Below are 13,428 nucleotides of genomic sequence, written 5' to 3'. Positions count from 1 at the left end.
GGGCACGCTGTGGTAATGCCAGGGGTCCCAGAGCTGAGCCCCGCCCCGCCCCGCCCCTCGGGCACGCTGTGGTAATGCCAGGGGTCCCAGAGCCGCGCCCCGCCCCGCCCCTCGGGCACGCTGTGGTAATGCCAGGGGTCCCAGAGCCGCGCCCCGCCCCGCCCCTCGGGCACGCTGTGGTAATGCCAGGGGTCCCAGAGCCGCGCTCCGCCCCGCCCCGCCCCTCGGGCACGCTGTGGTAATGCCAGGGGTCCCAAAGCCGCGCTCCGCCCCGCCCCGCCCCTCGGGCACGCTGTGGTAATGCCAGGGGTCCCAAAGCCGCGCCCCGCCCCGCCCCGCCCCTCGGGCACGCTGTGGTAATGCCAGGGGTCCCAGAGCCGCGCCCCGCCCCGCCCCTCGGGCACGCTGTGTTAATGCCAGGGGTCCCAGAGCCGCGCTCCGCCCCGCCCCTCGGGCACGCTGTGTTAATGCCAGGGGTCCCAGAGCCGCGCCCCGCCCCGCCCCTCGGGCACGCTGTGTTAATGCCAGGGGTCCCAGAGCCGCGCCCCGCCCCGCCCCTCGGGCACGCTGTGGTAATGCCAGGGGTCCCAGAGCTGAGCCCCGCCCCTCCCCGCCCCTCGGGCACGCTGTGTTAATGCCAGGGGTCCCAGAGCTGAGCCCCGCCCCGCCCCGCTCCTCGGGCACGCTGTGGTAATGCCAGGGGTCCCAGAGCTGAGCCCCGCCCCGCCCCTCGGGCACGCTGTGTTAATGCCAGGGGTCCCAGAGCTGAGCCCCGCCCCGCCCCTCGGGCACGCTGTGTTAATGCCAGGGGTCCCAGAGCCGCGCTCCGCCCCGCCCCGCCCCTCGGGCACGCTGTGTTAATGCCAGGGGTCCCAGAGCTGAGCCCCGCCCCGCCCCTCGGGCACGCTGTGTTAATGCCAGGGGTCCCAGAGCCGCGCCCCGCCCCGCTCCTCGGGCACGCTGTGGTAATGCCAGGGGTCCCAGAGCTGCGCCCCGCCCCGCCCCTCGGGCACGCTGTGTTAATGCCAGGGGTCCCAGAGCCGCGCTCCGCCCCGCCCCGCCCCTCGGGCACGCTGTGGTAATGCCAGGGGTCCCAGAGCTGAGCCCCGCCCCGCCCCGCTCCTCGGGCACGCTGTGGTAATGCCAGGGGTCCCAGAGCTGAGCCCCGCCCCGCCCCGCCCCTCGGGCACGCTGTGTTAATGCCAGGGGTCCCAGAGCCGCGCCCCGCCCCGCCCCTCGGGTACGCTGTGGTAATGCCAGGGGTCCCAGAGCTGAGCCCCGCCCCGCCCCGCCCCGCCCCTCGGGCACGCTGTGTTAATGCCAGGGGTCCCAGAGCCGCGCCCCGCCCCGCCCCTCGGGCACGCTGTGGTAATGCCAGGGGTCCCAGAGCTGAGCCCCGCCCCGCCCCGCCCCTCGGGCACGCTGTGGTAATGCCAGGGGTCCCAGAGCTGAGCCCCGCCCCGCCCCGCCCCTCGGGCACGCTGTGTTAATGCCAGGGGTCCCAGAGCCGCGCCCCGCCCCGCCCCTCGGGCACGCTGTGTTAATGCCATGGGTCCCAGAGCCGCGCCCCGCCCCGCCCCTCGGGCACGCTGTGTTAATGCCAGGGGTCCCAGAGCCGCGCTCCGCCCCGCCCCGCCCCTCGGGCACGCTGTGTTAATGCCAGGGGTCCCAGAGCTGAGCCCCGCCCCGCCCCGCTCCTCGGGCACGCTGTGGTAATGCCAGGGGTCCCAGAGCTGAGCCCCGCCCCGCCCCGCTCCTCGGGCACGCTGTGGTAATGCCAGGGGTCCCAGAGCCGCGCCCCGCCCCGCCCCTCGGGCACGCTGTGTTAATGCCAGGGGTCCCAGAGCTGAGCCCCGCCCCGCCCCGCTCCTCGGGCACGCTGTGGTAATGCCAGGGGTCCCAGAGCCGCGCTCCGCCCCGCCCCTCGGGCACGCTGTGTTAATGCCAGGGGTCCCAGAGCCGCGCTCCGCCCCGCCCCGCCCCTCGGGCACGCTGTGTTAATGCCAGGGGTCCCAGAGCTGAGCCGCGCCCCGCCCCGCCCCGCCCCTCGGGCACGCTGTGGTAATGCCAGGGGTCCCAGAGCCGCGCCCCGCCCCGCCCCTCGGGCACGCTGTGGTAATGCCAGGGGTCCCAGAGCTGAGCCCCGCCCCGCCCCGCCCCTCGGGCACGCTGTGGTAATGCCAGGGGTCCCAGAGCTGAGCCCTGCCCCGCCCCGCTCCTCGGGCACGCTGTGGTAATGCCAGGGGTCCCAGAGCTGAGCCCCGCCCCGCCCCGCTCCTCGGGCACGCTGTGGTAATGCCAGGGGTCCCAGAGCTGAGCCGCGCCCCGCCCCGCCCCTCGGGCACGCTGTGGTAATGCCAGGGGTCCCAGAGCCGCGCCCCGCCCCGCCCCTCGGGCACGCTGTGGTAATGCCAGGGGTCCCAGAGCCGCGCTCCGCCCCGCCCCTCGGGCACGCTGTGTTAATGCCAGGGGTCCCAGAGCTGAGCCCCGCCCCGCCCCTCGGGCACGCTGTGTTAATGCCAGGGGTCCCAGAGCTGAGCCCCGCCCCGCCCCGCTCCTCGGGCACGCTGTGGTAATGCCAGGGGTCCCAGAGCCGCGCTCCGCCCCGCCCCTCGGGCACGCTGTATTAATGCCAGGGGTCCCAGAGCTGAGCCGCGCCCCGCCCCGCCCCTCGGGCACGCTGTGTTAATGCCAGGGGTCCCAGAGCCGCGCTCCGCCCCGCCCCGCCCCTCGGGCACGCTGTGGTAATGCCAGGGGTCCCATAGCTGAGCCCCGCCCCGCCCCGCTCTTCGGGCACGCTGTGTTAATGCCAGGGGTCCCAGAGCTGAGCCCCGCCCCGCCCCGCCCCTCGGGCACGCTGTGGTAATGCCAGGGGTCCCAGAGCCGCGCTCCGCCCCGCCCCTCGGGCACGCTGTGTTAATGCCAGGGGTCCCAGAGCCGCGCCCCGCCCCGCCCCTCGGGCACGCTGTGTTAATGCCAGGGGTCCCAGAGCCGCGCTCCGCCCCGCCCCGCCCCTCGGGCACGCTGTGTTAATGCCAGGGGTCCCAGAGCTGAGCCCCGCCCCGCCCCGCTCCTCGGGCACGCTGTGGTAATGCCAGGGGTCCCAGAGCTGAGCCCCGCCCCGCCCCTCGGGCACGCTGTGTTAATGCCATGGGTTCCAGAGCCGCGCCCCGCCCCGCCCCTCGGGCACGCTGTGTTAATGCCAGGGGTCCCAGAGCCGCGCCCCGCCCCGCCCCTCGGGCACGCTGTGTTAATGCCAGGGGTCCCAGAGCCGAGCCCCGCCCCGCCCCTCGGGCACGCTGTGTTAATGCCAGGGGTCCCAGAGCTGAGCCCCGCCCCGCCCCTCGGGCACGCTGTGGTAATGCCAGGGGTCCCAGAGCCGCGCCCCGCCCCGCCCCGCCCCTCGGGCACGCTGTGTTAATGCCAGGGGTCCCAGAGCCGCGCTCCGCCCCGCCCCGCCCCTCGGGCACGCTGTGTTAATGCCAGGGGTCCCAGAGCCGCGCCCCGCCCCGCCCCTCGGGCACGCTGTGTTAATGCCAGGGGTCCCAGAGCCGCGCTCCGCCCCGCCCCGCCCCTCGGGCACGCTGTGGTAATGCCAGGGGTCCCAGAGCTGAGCCCCGCCCCGCCCCTCGGGCACGCTGTGGTAATGCCAGGGGTCCCAGAGCCGCGCCCCGCCCCGCCCCTCGGGCACGCTGTGGTAATGCCAGGGGTCCCAGAGCCGCGCCCCGCCCCGCCCCTCGGGCACGCTGTGGTAATGCCAGGGGTCCCAGAGCCGCGCTCCGCCCCGCCCCGCCCCTCGGGCACGCTGTGGTAATGCCAGGGGTCCCAAAGCCGCGCTCCGCCCCGCCCCGCCCCTCGGGCACGCTGTGGTATTGCCAGGGGTCCCAAAGCCGCGCTCCGCCCCGCCCCTCGGGCACGCTGTGGTAATGCCAGGGGTCCCAGAGCCGCGCCCCGCCCCGCCCCTCGGGCACGCTGTGGTAATGCCAGGGGTCCCAGAGCTGCGCTCTGCCCCGCCCCGCCCCTCGGGCACGCTGTGTTAATGCCAGGGGTCCCAGAGCCGCGCCCCACCCCGCCCCGCCCCGCCCCTCGGGCACGCTGTGTTAATGCCAGGGGTCCCAGAGCCGCGCTCCGCCCCGCCCCGCCCCTCGGGCACGCTGTGGTAATGCCAGGGGTCCCAGAGCCGCGCTCCGCCCCGCCCCTCGGGCACGCTGTGTTAATGCCAGGGGTCCCAGAGCCGCGCTCCGCCCCGCCCCGCCCCTCGGGCACGCTGTGGTAATGCCAGGGGTCCCAGAGCCGCGCCCCGCCCCGCCCCGCCCCGCCCCTCGGGCACGCTGTGGTAATGCCAGGGGTCCCAGAGCCGCGCCCCGCCCCGCCCCTCGGGCACGCTGTGGTAATGCCAGGGGTCCCAGAGCTGCGCTCTGCCCCGCCCCGCCCCTCGGGCACGCTGTGTTAATGCCAGGGGTCCCAGAGCTGCGCTCTGCCCCGCCCTGCCCCTCGGGCACGCTGTGGTAATGCCAGGGGTCCCAGAGCTGCGCTCTGCCCCGCCCCGCCCCTCGGGCACGCTGTGGTAATGCCAGGGGTCCCAGAGCCGCGCTCCGCCCCGCCCCGCCCCGCCCCTCGGGCACGCTGTGGTAATGCCAGGGGTCCCAGAGCCGCGCTCCGCCCCGCCCCGTCCCGCCCCGCCCCTCGGGCACGCTGTGGTAATGCCAGGGGTCCCAGAGCCGCGCTCCGCCCCGCCCCGCTCCTTGGGCACGCTGTGGTAATGCCAGGGGTTCCAGAGCCGCGCCCCGCCCCGCCCCGCCCCTCGGGCACGCTGTGGTAATGCCAGGGGTCCCAGAGCCGCGCTCCGCCCCGCCCCGCCCCTCGGGCACGCTGTGGTAATGCCAGGGGTCCCAAAGCCGCGCTCTGTCCCGCCCCTCGGGCACGCTGTGGTAATGCCAGGGGTCCCAGAGCCGCGCCCCGCCCCGCCCCGCCCCTCCGGCACGCTGTGGTAATGCCAGGGGTCCCAGAGCCGCGCTCCGCCCCGCCCCGCCCCTCGGGCACGCTGTGGTAATGCCAGGGGTCCCAAAGCCGCGCTCCGCCCCGCCCCTCGGGCACGCTGTGTTAATGCCAGGGGTCCCAGAGCTGAGCCCCGCCCCGCCCCTCGGGCACGCTGTGGTAATGCCAGGGGTCCCAGAGCTGCGCTCCGCCCCGCCCCGCCCCTCGGGCACGCTGTGGTAATGCCAGGGGTCCCAAAGCCGCGCTCCGCCCCGCCCCGCCCCTCGGGCACGCTGTGGTAATGCCAGGGGTCCCAGAGCTGAGCCCCGCCCCGCCCCTCGGGCACGCTGTGGTAATGCCAGGGGTCCCAGAGCCGCGCTCCGTGCGGCGTGAGCCAGAGCCGGTTCGTGAGGGGAGGGCGTCTCTGTGGAGACTGGTTTTCCTGCGCTCCTTGGTGAACCGCCCTTAGCCATTCGTCTGGAAGTTGAAAGTTTCTTCAGCAACCCGAAGACGGCACCGCAATGTCGTCGAGCATTTCCTATTGACGCTGAGATTGCGCGATGATCAGAACAGTCAAAAAGTTTCCCTCCTTTGGAAGTGAAATATCAGCGTCTCCCCAGTGGAATGGACGGGGCTAGCTTTACGCTGGGGTGCAGTGGGACGGGTCCAGCACAGCCAGATCAGGGCCAGATTAGCGCTCCCGCGTGGGGCACGGAGGGGTCCACTGGGGTTGAGGCAGGAGGGGTGAGGGCTCCAACCGAGGGAACGGTCCGGGATGGTGCTTGGGGTGCAGGAGGAGGCTCCAGGCTGGGCCAAGGAGTGGGAGGGAGCTTGGTGCAGGGTCTGTGCGAGAATTAGGGTTTGGGAAGGGCCAGGAGGTGCGGCTGCAGGTGCAGGATCTGGGTGGAAGTTAGGGTGTGGGAGGGGCTCAGGACTGGGGTGTGGGGTACTTGGCTGGGGCAGGCTCCGGGGAGGGGTGGAGAGGGAAGGGAAGGGGCAGGTGCCTCTGTGCACTCCGGGCTGGGGCCTGCAGGCGAAGGAAGCACACAGGCAGAGTTTCTGGCACTTGCAGGGGCGGGGGCAGGAAAGGCAGCACTCGGAAACGCATCCCTCTCTTCCCGCCTTGCAGGCGCTTTAAGGGCAGCAGCCGAGGGCCCTGGGCTAAGGGGCCCTGCAGAAAGAGCTGCCCAGAGCCCAGGGCTCGGTCCCAGCCCTGGCCCTGATGCAGATGGGAGGAGAGGGGGTTGTGGAAGCTCCTTCTCTGGAGTTTCCAAAGGGAGGCAGGCGCCATTGTCTGGGATGGGTGTGGAGCCCGGCAATGATACAGAGTGGCGGGGTTAGACTGACCACACGTCGGGGGTCCCCGACCCCGCACCCCCATCCGCAGCCAGACAGGACTCGGCGGCCAGGAGAGTAGAAGGGTTATTGGTTCTCAGGGACACGGCGTAGCTCAGGGTCCATGTTACCACAGGAGACAGGGCAGCAGCCTTATTCCTCTGGGGAGAAAGAGGTTCACGGGCCCCCGACCCCCCATTGTCCTGGACTTAGTCTGCTCACCTCATGCTTCCCCCAGTCAAGCCTGACCCAGCTCCCAGACCCTGCCCCCCAGCCAGGTGGGCGTCTCCACCTCTTCCTTTGTCTCTCCCTCTGGAAACAGCCTTCTTATCTGCTCAGGCTGGGCCTAGGTGTCTGGGCCAATCCACACGGGTGGCCCTAGACTAGCTGCCAGCAACTGGCGCCCCAGGCGAGCCCTGCAATCGGTGTCCCCACCTCCAAACCCCTCCATGATATTCAGCCACCGTTTGGTGCCCCATTTAACTTGACACCCTAGGCGACCGCCTAGTTGTCCTATATGGACGGGCCGCCCCTGAATACACATGTGGGTGAATCAGCGGGAACCAAACAACTCAACCAGGAGAGAACACCTCCCCCCCACTGCGTCACACCTCTCCCCCCTCCGAGACCAAACCTTGCTTGTGGACTGGGGAGGTTCGGGCCCCCCATGGGACAGCGCGTCGGCGATGACGTTGGCGCTCCCCTTGACGTGGATCACTTCCCTGTCGTCGTCCTGCAGGAGCAGGCTCCACCTCGGCAGCTTGGCGTCGGTCCCCTTCGTCTGGTGCAGCCAGGTCGGGGGCAGGAGTCGGTGAACACCGTGAAACGCCGGCCAGGCAGGTCTGGCTGCAGCTTTTGCAGGGCCCACACCATTGCCAGGCATTCCCTCTCTACGGTCACGTAGCTCCGCTCCCGGGGCAGCAGCTTCCTGCTCGGGTACACGATGGGGTGACGTTCCCCTTTCTCGTCCGCCTGCATCAGCACCGCCCCCAGCCCGGTGTCCGAGGCGTCCGTAAACACGATAAAGGGCTTGTCGAAGTCTGGATTTACCAACACTGGGGCCTTGGCCAGGGCTTCCTTCAGTGCACAGGAGCCCCCCGCACTGCTCCGTCCAGACCACCCTGTCGGGCCTCCCCTTCCTGCACAGCTCTGTGATCGGGGCAGCGATGGAGCTGAAGTTGGGCACAAACCTCCGGTAGTACCCCGCCATCCCAATGAAAGCCTGGACCTGCTTCTTGGTCTGGGGCACAGGCCAGTCCCGGATGGCCTCCACCTTGGCCGGCTCTGGCTTCAAGCAGCCGCCCCCCACCCCTTGGCCATCCCGACCTTGCACTTCCCAGCCTTTACAGTCAGCCCAGCCCAGCCCCGCCCCCTGCAGTCGGTCCAGCACCTGGCTGACTTGGGACATGTGGTCCTCCCAGGTCTGGCTGAAGACACAAATATCATGGATGTGAGCCAGGGCACAGTTCTCCATCCCCCACAGCAGCTGGTCCACCAGGCGCTGGAAGGTGGCCGGCGCCCCTTTGAGGCCGAATGGCAGGACCAAGACCTCACAGAGCCCCCACCGGCGTGATAAACGCCAATTTCAGCCTGGCCTCAGGGTCCAGCGGTACCTGCCAGTAGCCCTTCGTGAGGTCCAGGGTGGTGAGGTAGCGAGCTCCCCCAGCTTGTCCAGAAGCTCGTCGGGCCTTGGCATCGGGGGGCATTGAACACGATGATGGTGTTGAGCTTCCAATAGTCCACGTAGAGCTGGATCAACCCGTCCTTCTCAGGGACCAGCACCACTGGAGAGGCCCAGGGGCTGGAGGACGGCTGGATCACCCCTCGCGTCAGCATGTCCTGGACCTCTCTCTCCAGGCCCTGGGCCGTCTCCTCTGTGACTCTGAATGGGGAGCAGCGTGCTGGGGGGTGGGTGCCCATCTCCACCCACTGGACAGCCATGTTGGTGAGACCCAGCTTGTTGGAGAACAGCTGCTGGCGGGAGCGCAGCACCTCTCGGATCTCGGCCTGCTGGGCGGGGTGAGCTGGTCCGAGAGGGGAATTGACTCCAGTGAAGAGTCTGCTCCGGTCCCAGGGAACAGCCCCACCAGGAGATCCTCCCCCCTGGTCCTCCCAGGGCCGGCACACGGCCAGCACCGAGTGCTCCCGGCCCCAGTACGGCTTCATCGTGTTCACGTGATTCACCTGCTGGCCGCGCGTCCGGCCCGTCAGCTCCACCAGGTAGTCACCTTGTTTAGCTGCTTAACCACCTTGAAGGGGCCGCCCCAGGTGTGACAGACCTGTTCCCTCCCCTGCCTGGGTCCGGGGTCCCAGCTGTGCTGGGCCCCATGTCTGCTGCAATGGGGCCCTGTGCCCAGTGCTGGGAGCCCTCCCCCGGGTCAGGATCGCCAGCCCCTCGCTGGCTCTGGCTACGGGCAGTGACCAGGGCCCGGTGGGGTCCCTTTGGTCACTTCTCTAGATCACCCCCCATCAGCACCTCTGTAGTCAAGTGCTGGTTCACCCCCACTTCCTTGGGGCCCTCCTTAGCCCCCCATTTCAGATGCACCTGGGCTGTGGGTACCTTGAATGGTGTCCCATCTCTGCACCTCAGGGTCAGCTGAGTGTTGGGTACCATGTGGTCTGGGGCCACTATATCAGGCCGGGCCAGCGTCACCTCCGTCCCCCTGTCCCAGAAACCCGTCACCTCCCTGCCACCCACCTGCAGGGGCACGAGGCTCTCGCTCCCCCGGGGCCACCCTGCCCCCACCTGGTACACGGAGACACCCGTCACCTCCCTGCCACCCACCTGCAGGGGCACGAGGCTCTCGCTCCCCCGGGGCCACCCTGCCCCCACCTGGTACACGGAGACACCCGTCACCTCCCTGCCACCCACCTGCAGGGGCACGAGGCTCTCGCTCCCCCGGGGCCACCCTGCCCACCCGGTACACGGAGACACCCGTCACCTCCCTGCCACCCACCTGCAGGGGCACGAGGCTCTCGCTCCCCCGGGGCCACCCTGCCCCCACCCGGTACACGGAGACACCCGTCACCTCCCTGCCACCCACCTGCAGGGGCACGAGGCTCTCGCTCCCCCGGGGCCACCCTGCCCCCACCTGGTACACGGAGACACCCGTCACCTCCCTGCCACCCACCTGCAGGGGCACGAGGCTCTCGCTCCCCCGGGGCCACCCTGCCCCCACCTGGTACACGGAGACACCCGTCACCTCCCTGCCACCCACCTGCAGGGGCACGAGGCTCTCGCTCCCCCGGGGCCACCCTGCCCACCCGGTACACGGAGACACCCGTCACCTCCCTGCCACCCACCTGCAGGGGCACGAGGCTCTCGCTCCCCCGGGGCCACCCTGCCCCCACCTGGTACACGGAGACACCCGTCACCTCCCTGCCACCCACCTGCAGGGGCACGAGGCTCTCGCTCCCCCGGGGCCACCCTGCCCACCCGGTACACGGAGACACCCGTCACCTCCCTGCCACCCACCTGCAGGGGCACGAGGCTCTCGCTCCCCCGGGGCCACCCTGCCCACCCGGTACACGGAGACACCCGTCACCTCCCTGCCACCCACCTGCAGGGGCACGAGGCTCTCGCTCCCCCGGGGCCACCCTGCCCACCCGGTACACGGAGACACCCGTCACCTCCCTGCCACCCACCTGCAGGGGCACGAGGCTCTCGCTCCCCCGGGGCCACCCTGCCCACCCGGTACACGGAGACACCCGTCACCTCCCTGCCACCCACCTGCAGGGGCACGAGGCTCTCGCTCCCCCGGGGCCACCCTGCCCCCACCCGGTACACGGAGACACCCGTCACCTCCCTGCCACCCACCTGCAGGGGCACGAGGCTCTCGCTCCCCCGGGGCCACCCTGCCCACCCGGTACACGGAGACACCCGTCACCTCCCTGCCACCCACCTGCAGGGGCACGAGGCTCTCGCTCCCCCGGGGCCACCCTGCCCACCCGGTACACGGAGACACCCGTCACCTCCCTGCCACCCACCTGCAGGGGCACGAGGCTCTCGCTCCCCCGGGGCCACCCTGCCCACCCGGTACACGGAGACACCCGTCACCTCCCTGCCACCCACCTGCAGGGGCACGAGGCTCTCGCTCCCCCGGGGCCACCCTGCCCCCACCCGGTACACGGAGACACCCGTCACCTCCCTGCCACCCACCTGCAGGGGCACGAGGCTCTCGCTCCCCCGGGGCCACCCTGCCCCCACCTGGTACACGGAGACACCCGTCACCTCCCTGCCACCCACCTGCAGGGGCACGAGGCTCTCGCTCCCCAGGGGCCACCCTGCCCCCACCCGGTACATGGAGACACCCGTCACCTCCCTGCCACCCACCTGCAGGGGCACGAGGCTCTCGCTCCCCCGGGGCCACCCTGCCCCCACCCGGTACACGGAGACACCTGCCTCTGGAGTGTCAGGTCTCCCCGAGGAGCTGCCCTGAGAGGTCTCCCCGCCCTGAGCTGAGGGTGGCCTGCCAGCCCCTGCCCCTGGGGCAGCCTGCTCCTCCAGCCCCAGCCAGTGAACCCTGGGAAGTCTTGAGTTGTAGGGCCTGTCCTGGGGCACTGAGCCCGTTTGTGGCCCCTTTGCGCAGGTCCCCTCGGGCCTGCTGCTCCATCCGGGCCCTGGTTGGCCCTGTGGGGGGGCAGATGGCTGACCCGTTTCCTGGGCTCACAACGTAGGTGATTTCCTCAGTTGCACAATCGAGAACTGGTCTCTCCAGGATTCCCTTTCACACCCGGACCAGGTGTCTGGGAACTCATCAGCCATGCGCGTCCTCTGGCTTACTGTCCTTCAGCCACAGCCGCGGGTCGGGCGGGCACGCTCCATACAACTGTTCCAGGGGTCATCAGCTTAAGCAGGTCCCTCTGTGGTCTGGGTCCCCATCCCAAACACCCACTTGCGGCAGGATTGCACCAGGCGGGAGGCCAGGTCGACATAGGACTCCTCCGGCTCCTGCTGCGCCTCCTGGAACGTCTTCCTGTACATCTCAGGGGTCAGCCCAAACTTGTGCAGCAGGGCCTGTTTGACCCGTTCATAGTCCCCGGCTGTACCCTCCATCTGACTGAGCACCTCTGCGGCCTTCTGATCCAGCAAGGGGGTGAGCTGCTGGAGCCAGTCGGCTGGGGGGACCTGGTGCCACTCGCTCAGAGGAGCTAAGGAACCCATCCAGGTCCCCTATGCCTGTCCACTGGATAGTACGAACCTCTCAAAGTGACGGGGCCCCTCCCCACTCACTGCAGCCGGGGACTCTCGGCTTCTTAGCTCCACCGTGGCCCGCTCATGCTGCTGCTGCCTCTCTCGGTCCTGGCGCTCCTCCCTACGGTCCTCCAATTCCTTTAGCTGCAGCTCGATCTCCAGCCGTCTCAGCTCTGCCGAGGGAGACCCCACCCAGGACGAACCGCTGCTGGCAGAGCGTGTCCCGGTGGGCACCGCCTCGGTCTGGCGGACTCCAGCCCTCCCTCCTGCCTAAGATGCTCCCGGGGGGGTCTGGCTGCTCCCCGCTGGGACAGGATCCAGGCCCCTGGAATGGTCACTCTCTTCCAGCCGGGCAGTCAGCTGGGCCTTGGCTGCTTTCCCCCCGGGCAGGCCCCTCTCTCTGCACAGCCCCACAAGGTCTGCCTTCAGGAGCTGGTTGAGGTCCATCTTCCCGCTGATGCTGCAGCACCCCACGACTCCTAGGAATCGCCTAGCTCTGCCTGTAGCACGCCTGGCTCTTGCAAGCCCATCCACGGGGTGCAGTGCATCCTGTGACGGTGCATTGGGGCCCCCCCATCTGCAGCCAGACGTGACTCTCATCCAGCCAGTAGAGTAGAAGGGTTATTGGCTCTGAGACCCGGCGCAGCTTAGGGTCGATGTTACCGTCGGAGACCGGTCAGTAGCCTTATTCCTCTGGGGGGCAGGGGGATTCATGGGCCCCTGATCCCGCCCCCTCCATCCTGGACTTAGTCTGGTCTCCTCATGCTTCCCCCAGTCAAGCCTGACCCAGCTCCCAGACCCTGCCCCCCAGCCAGTGGGCGTCTCCACCTCTTCCTTTGTCTCTCCCTCTGGGAACAGCCTTCTTATCTGCTCAGGCTGGGCCCAGGTGTCTGGGTGAATCCTCAGGAATCTAACACAGCCAGGAGAGAACACTGGGTTACAAGACAGACAGCACCCCCACACCGTCACAGTATAGGTCATTGTTTCTGTGATAGAAAAGGGGGTGTCCGGCCCTTGGTGAGGTCTGCGGGGCAGCCGGGGGGACGCTCTGGCTGCAGGTCAGCCCCAGAGCCCTGGTTCCCACGGGCCAGACGCGACCTTTGGTTGGGCTGTTCTCCCCGCCAGGGAGGTGCAGGATCTGGGGGCTCATCTCGCAGGGCCGGGCTGAGGAGACGCTGAGCGAGGGAGACGGGATGTGAGGGGCGGAGGGGGCAGGAGGTAGCTGGACAGGCAGGGAACGGCGCAGGCCTCTTTGGGGTGCTGGTGGCGGGTGTCCCCCGGAGGCCAGGCGCTGGCCGGCACGGAGCCATGGCTTTCGGGCCTTGCCGGGACAAGGGCCCTAGAACTGGAGCATGGGCACCCTGGTGTCTGCCCGGCGCAAGGAGCCCTTCGGGCTGCTCTGCCCCCGGGGGGCGCTGAGCCTTGTGTTCCCTGTCCCAGTACACACAGATCCCTCCAGCACTGGCACATACCTGCTCCAGCTCCCTCGCAGCCTCCCTGGCTGGCCATGCTCTCGCTCTGGGAGCCCTGGGGAAGATGAGCTGGGATTCAGGGTGGGTGAGAACGGGGCGAGCGCCCACAGGGAGCTGGGGGCAGCACTGCTGTCCTCAGCCTCCACGGCACCAGGTTGGGTTCATTGTCTGGCTCCACGCTGTCGTTAGCGAGCAGGAGTTCAGCAGCCCGCAGATCACGTTCGTGGGGCTTGTGGCTTGGGCTAACCCGGCTTCTGCCTGATTCTCGTGACCTCGGTCCTCACATTCGTTCGTTGAAAGGGACTTGCCCGGCTGTCCCGGAGGTGCTGGGTGGCTGGGCAGCGTTGTGAACGTGCATGGACCTTTTGCCTCTGAGCTTATTCCTGGGGTTAAATGTTTCCGTCCACTAAGCGCAACACTCCGGCAATGGGTGGAGAGGGGAGCTCTGAA

At 69.7% G+C, this 13,428-nt stretch overlaps 1 protein-coding gene across 1 annotated transcript in view; it reads left to right on the top strand.

The window, feature by feature from the left end:
• The window catches only part of NRBP2 (nuclear receptor binding protein 2), an 81,684-nt gene that overhangs the window by 27,853 nt on the left and 40,403 nt on the right, over positions 1–13,428 (top strand). The gene's annotated exons all lie outside the window — the stretch shown is intronic.

The sequence above is a fragment of the Pelodiscus sinensis genome, chromosome 2 (assembly GCF_052426305.1).
Source record: "Pelodiscus sinensis isolate ZL-2025 chromosome 2, ASM5242630v1, whole genome shotgun sequence".
In the NCBI taxonomy this organism is placed as follows: domain Eukaryota; kingdom Metazoa; phylum Chordata; order Testudines; family Trionychidae; genus Pelodiscus; species Pelodiscus sinensis.
The sequence above is the reverse complement of the archived record's forward strand: the minus strand, read 5'-3'. Positions and strand labels throughout refer to the sequence as shown.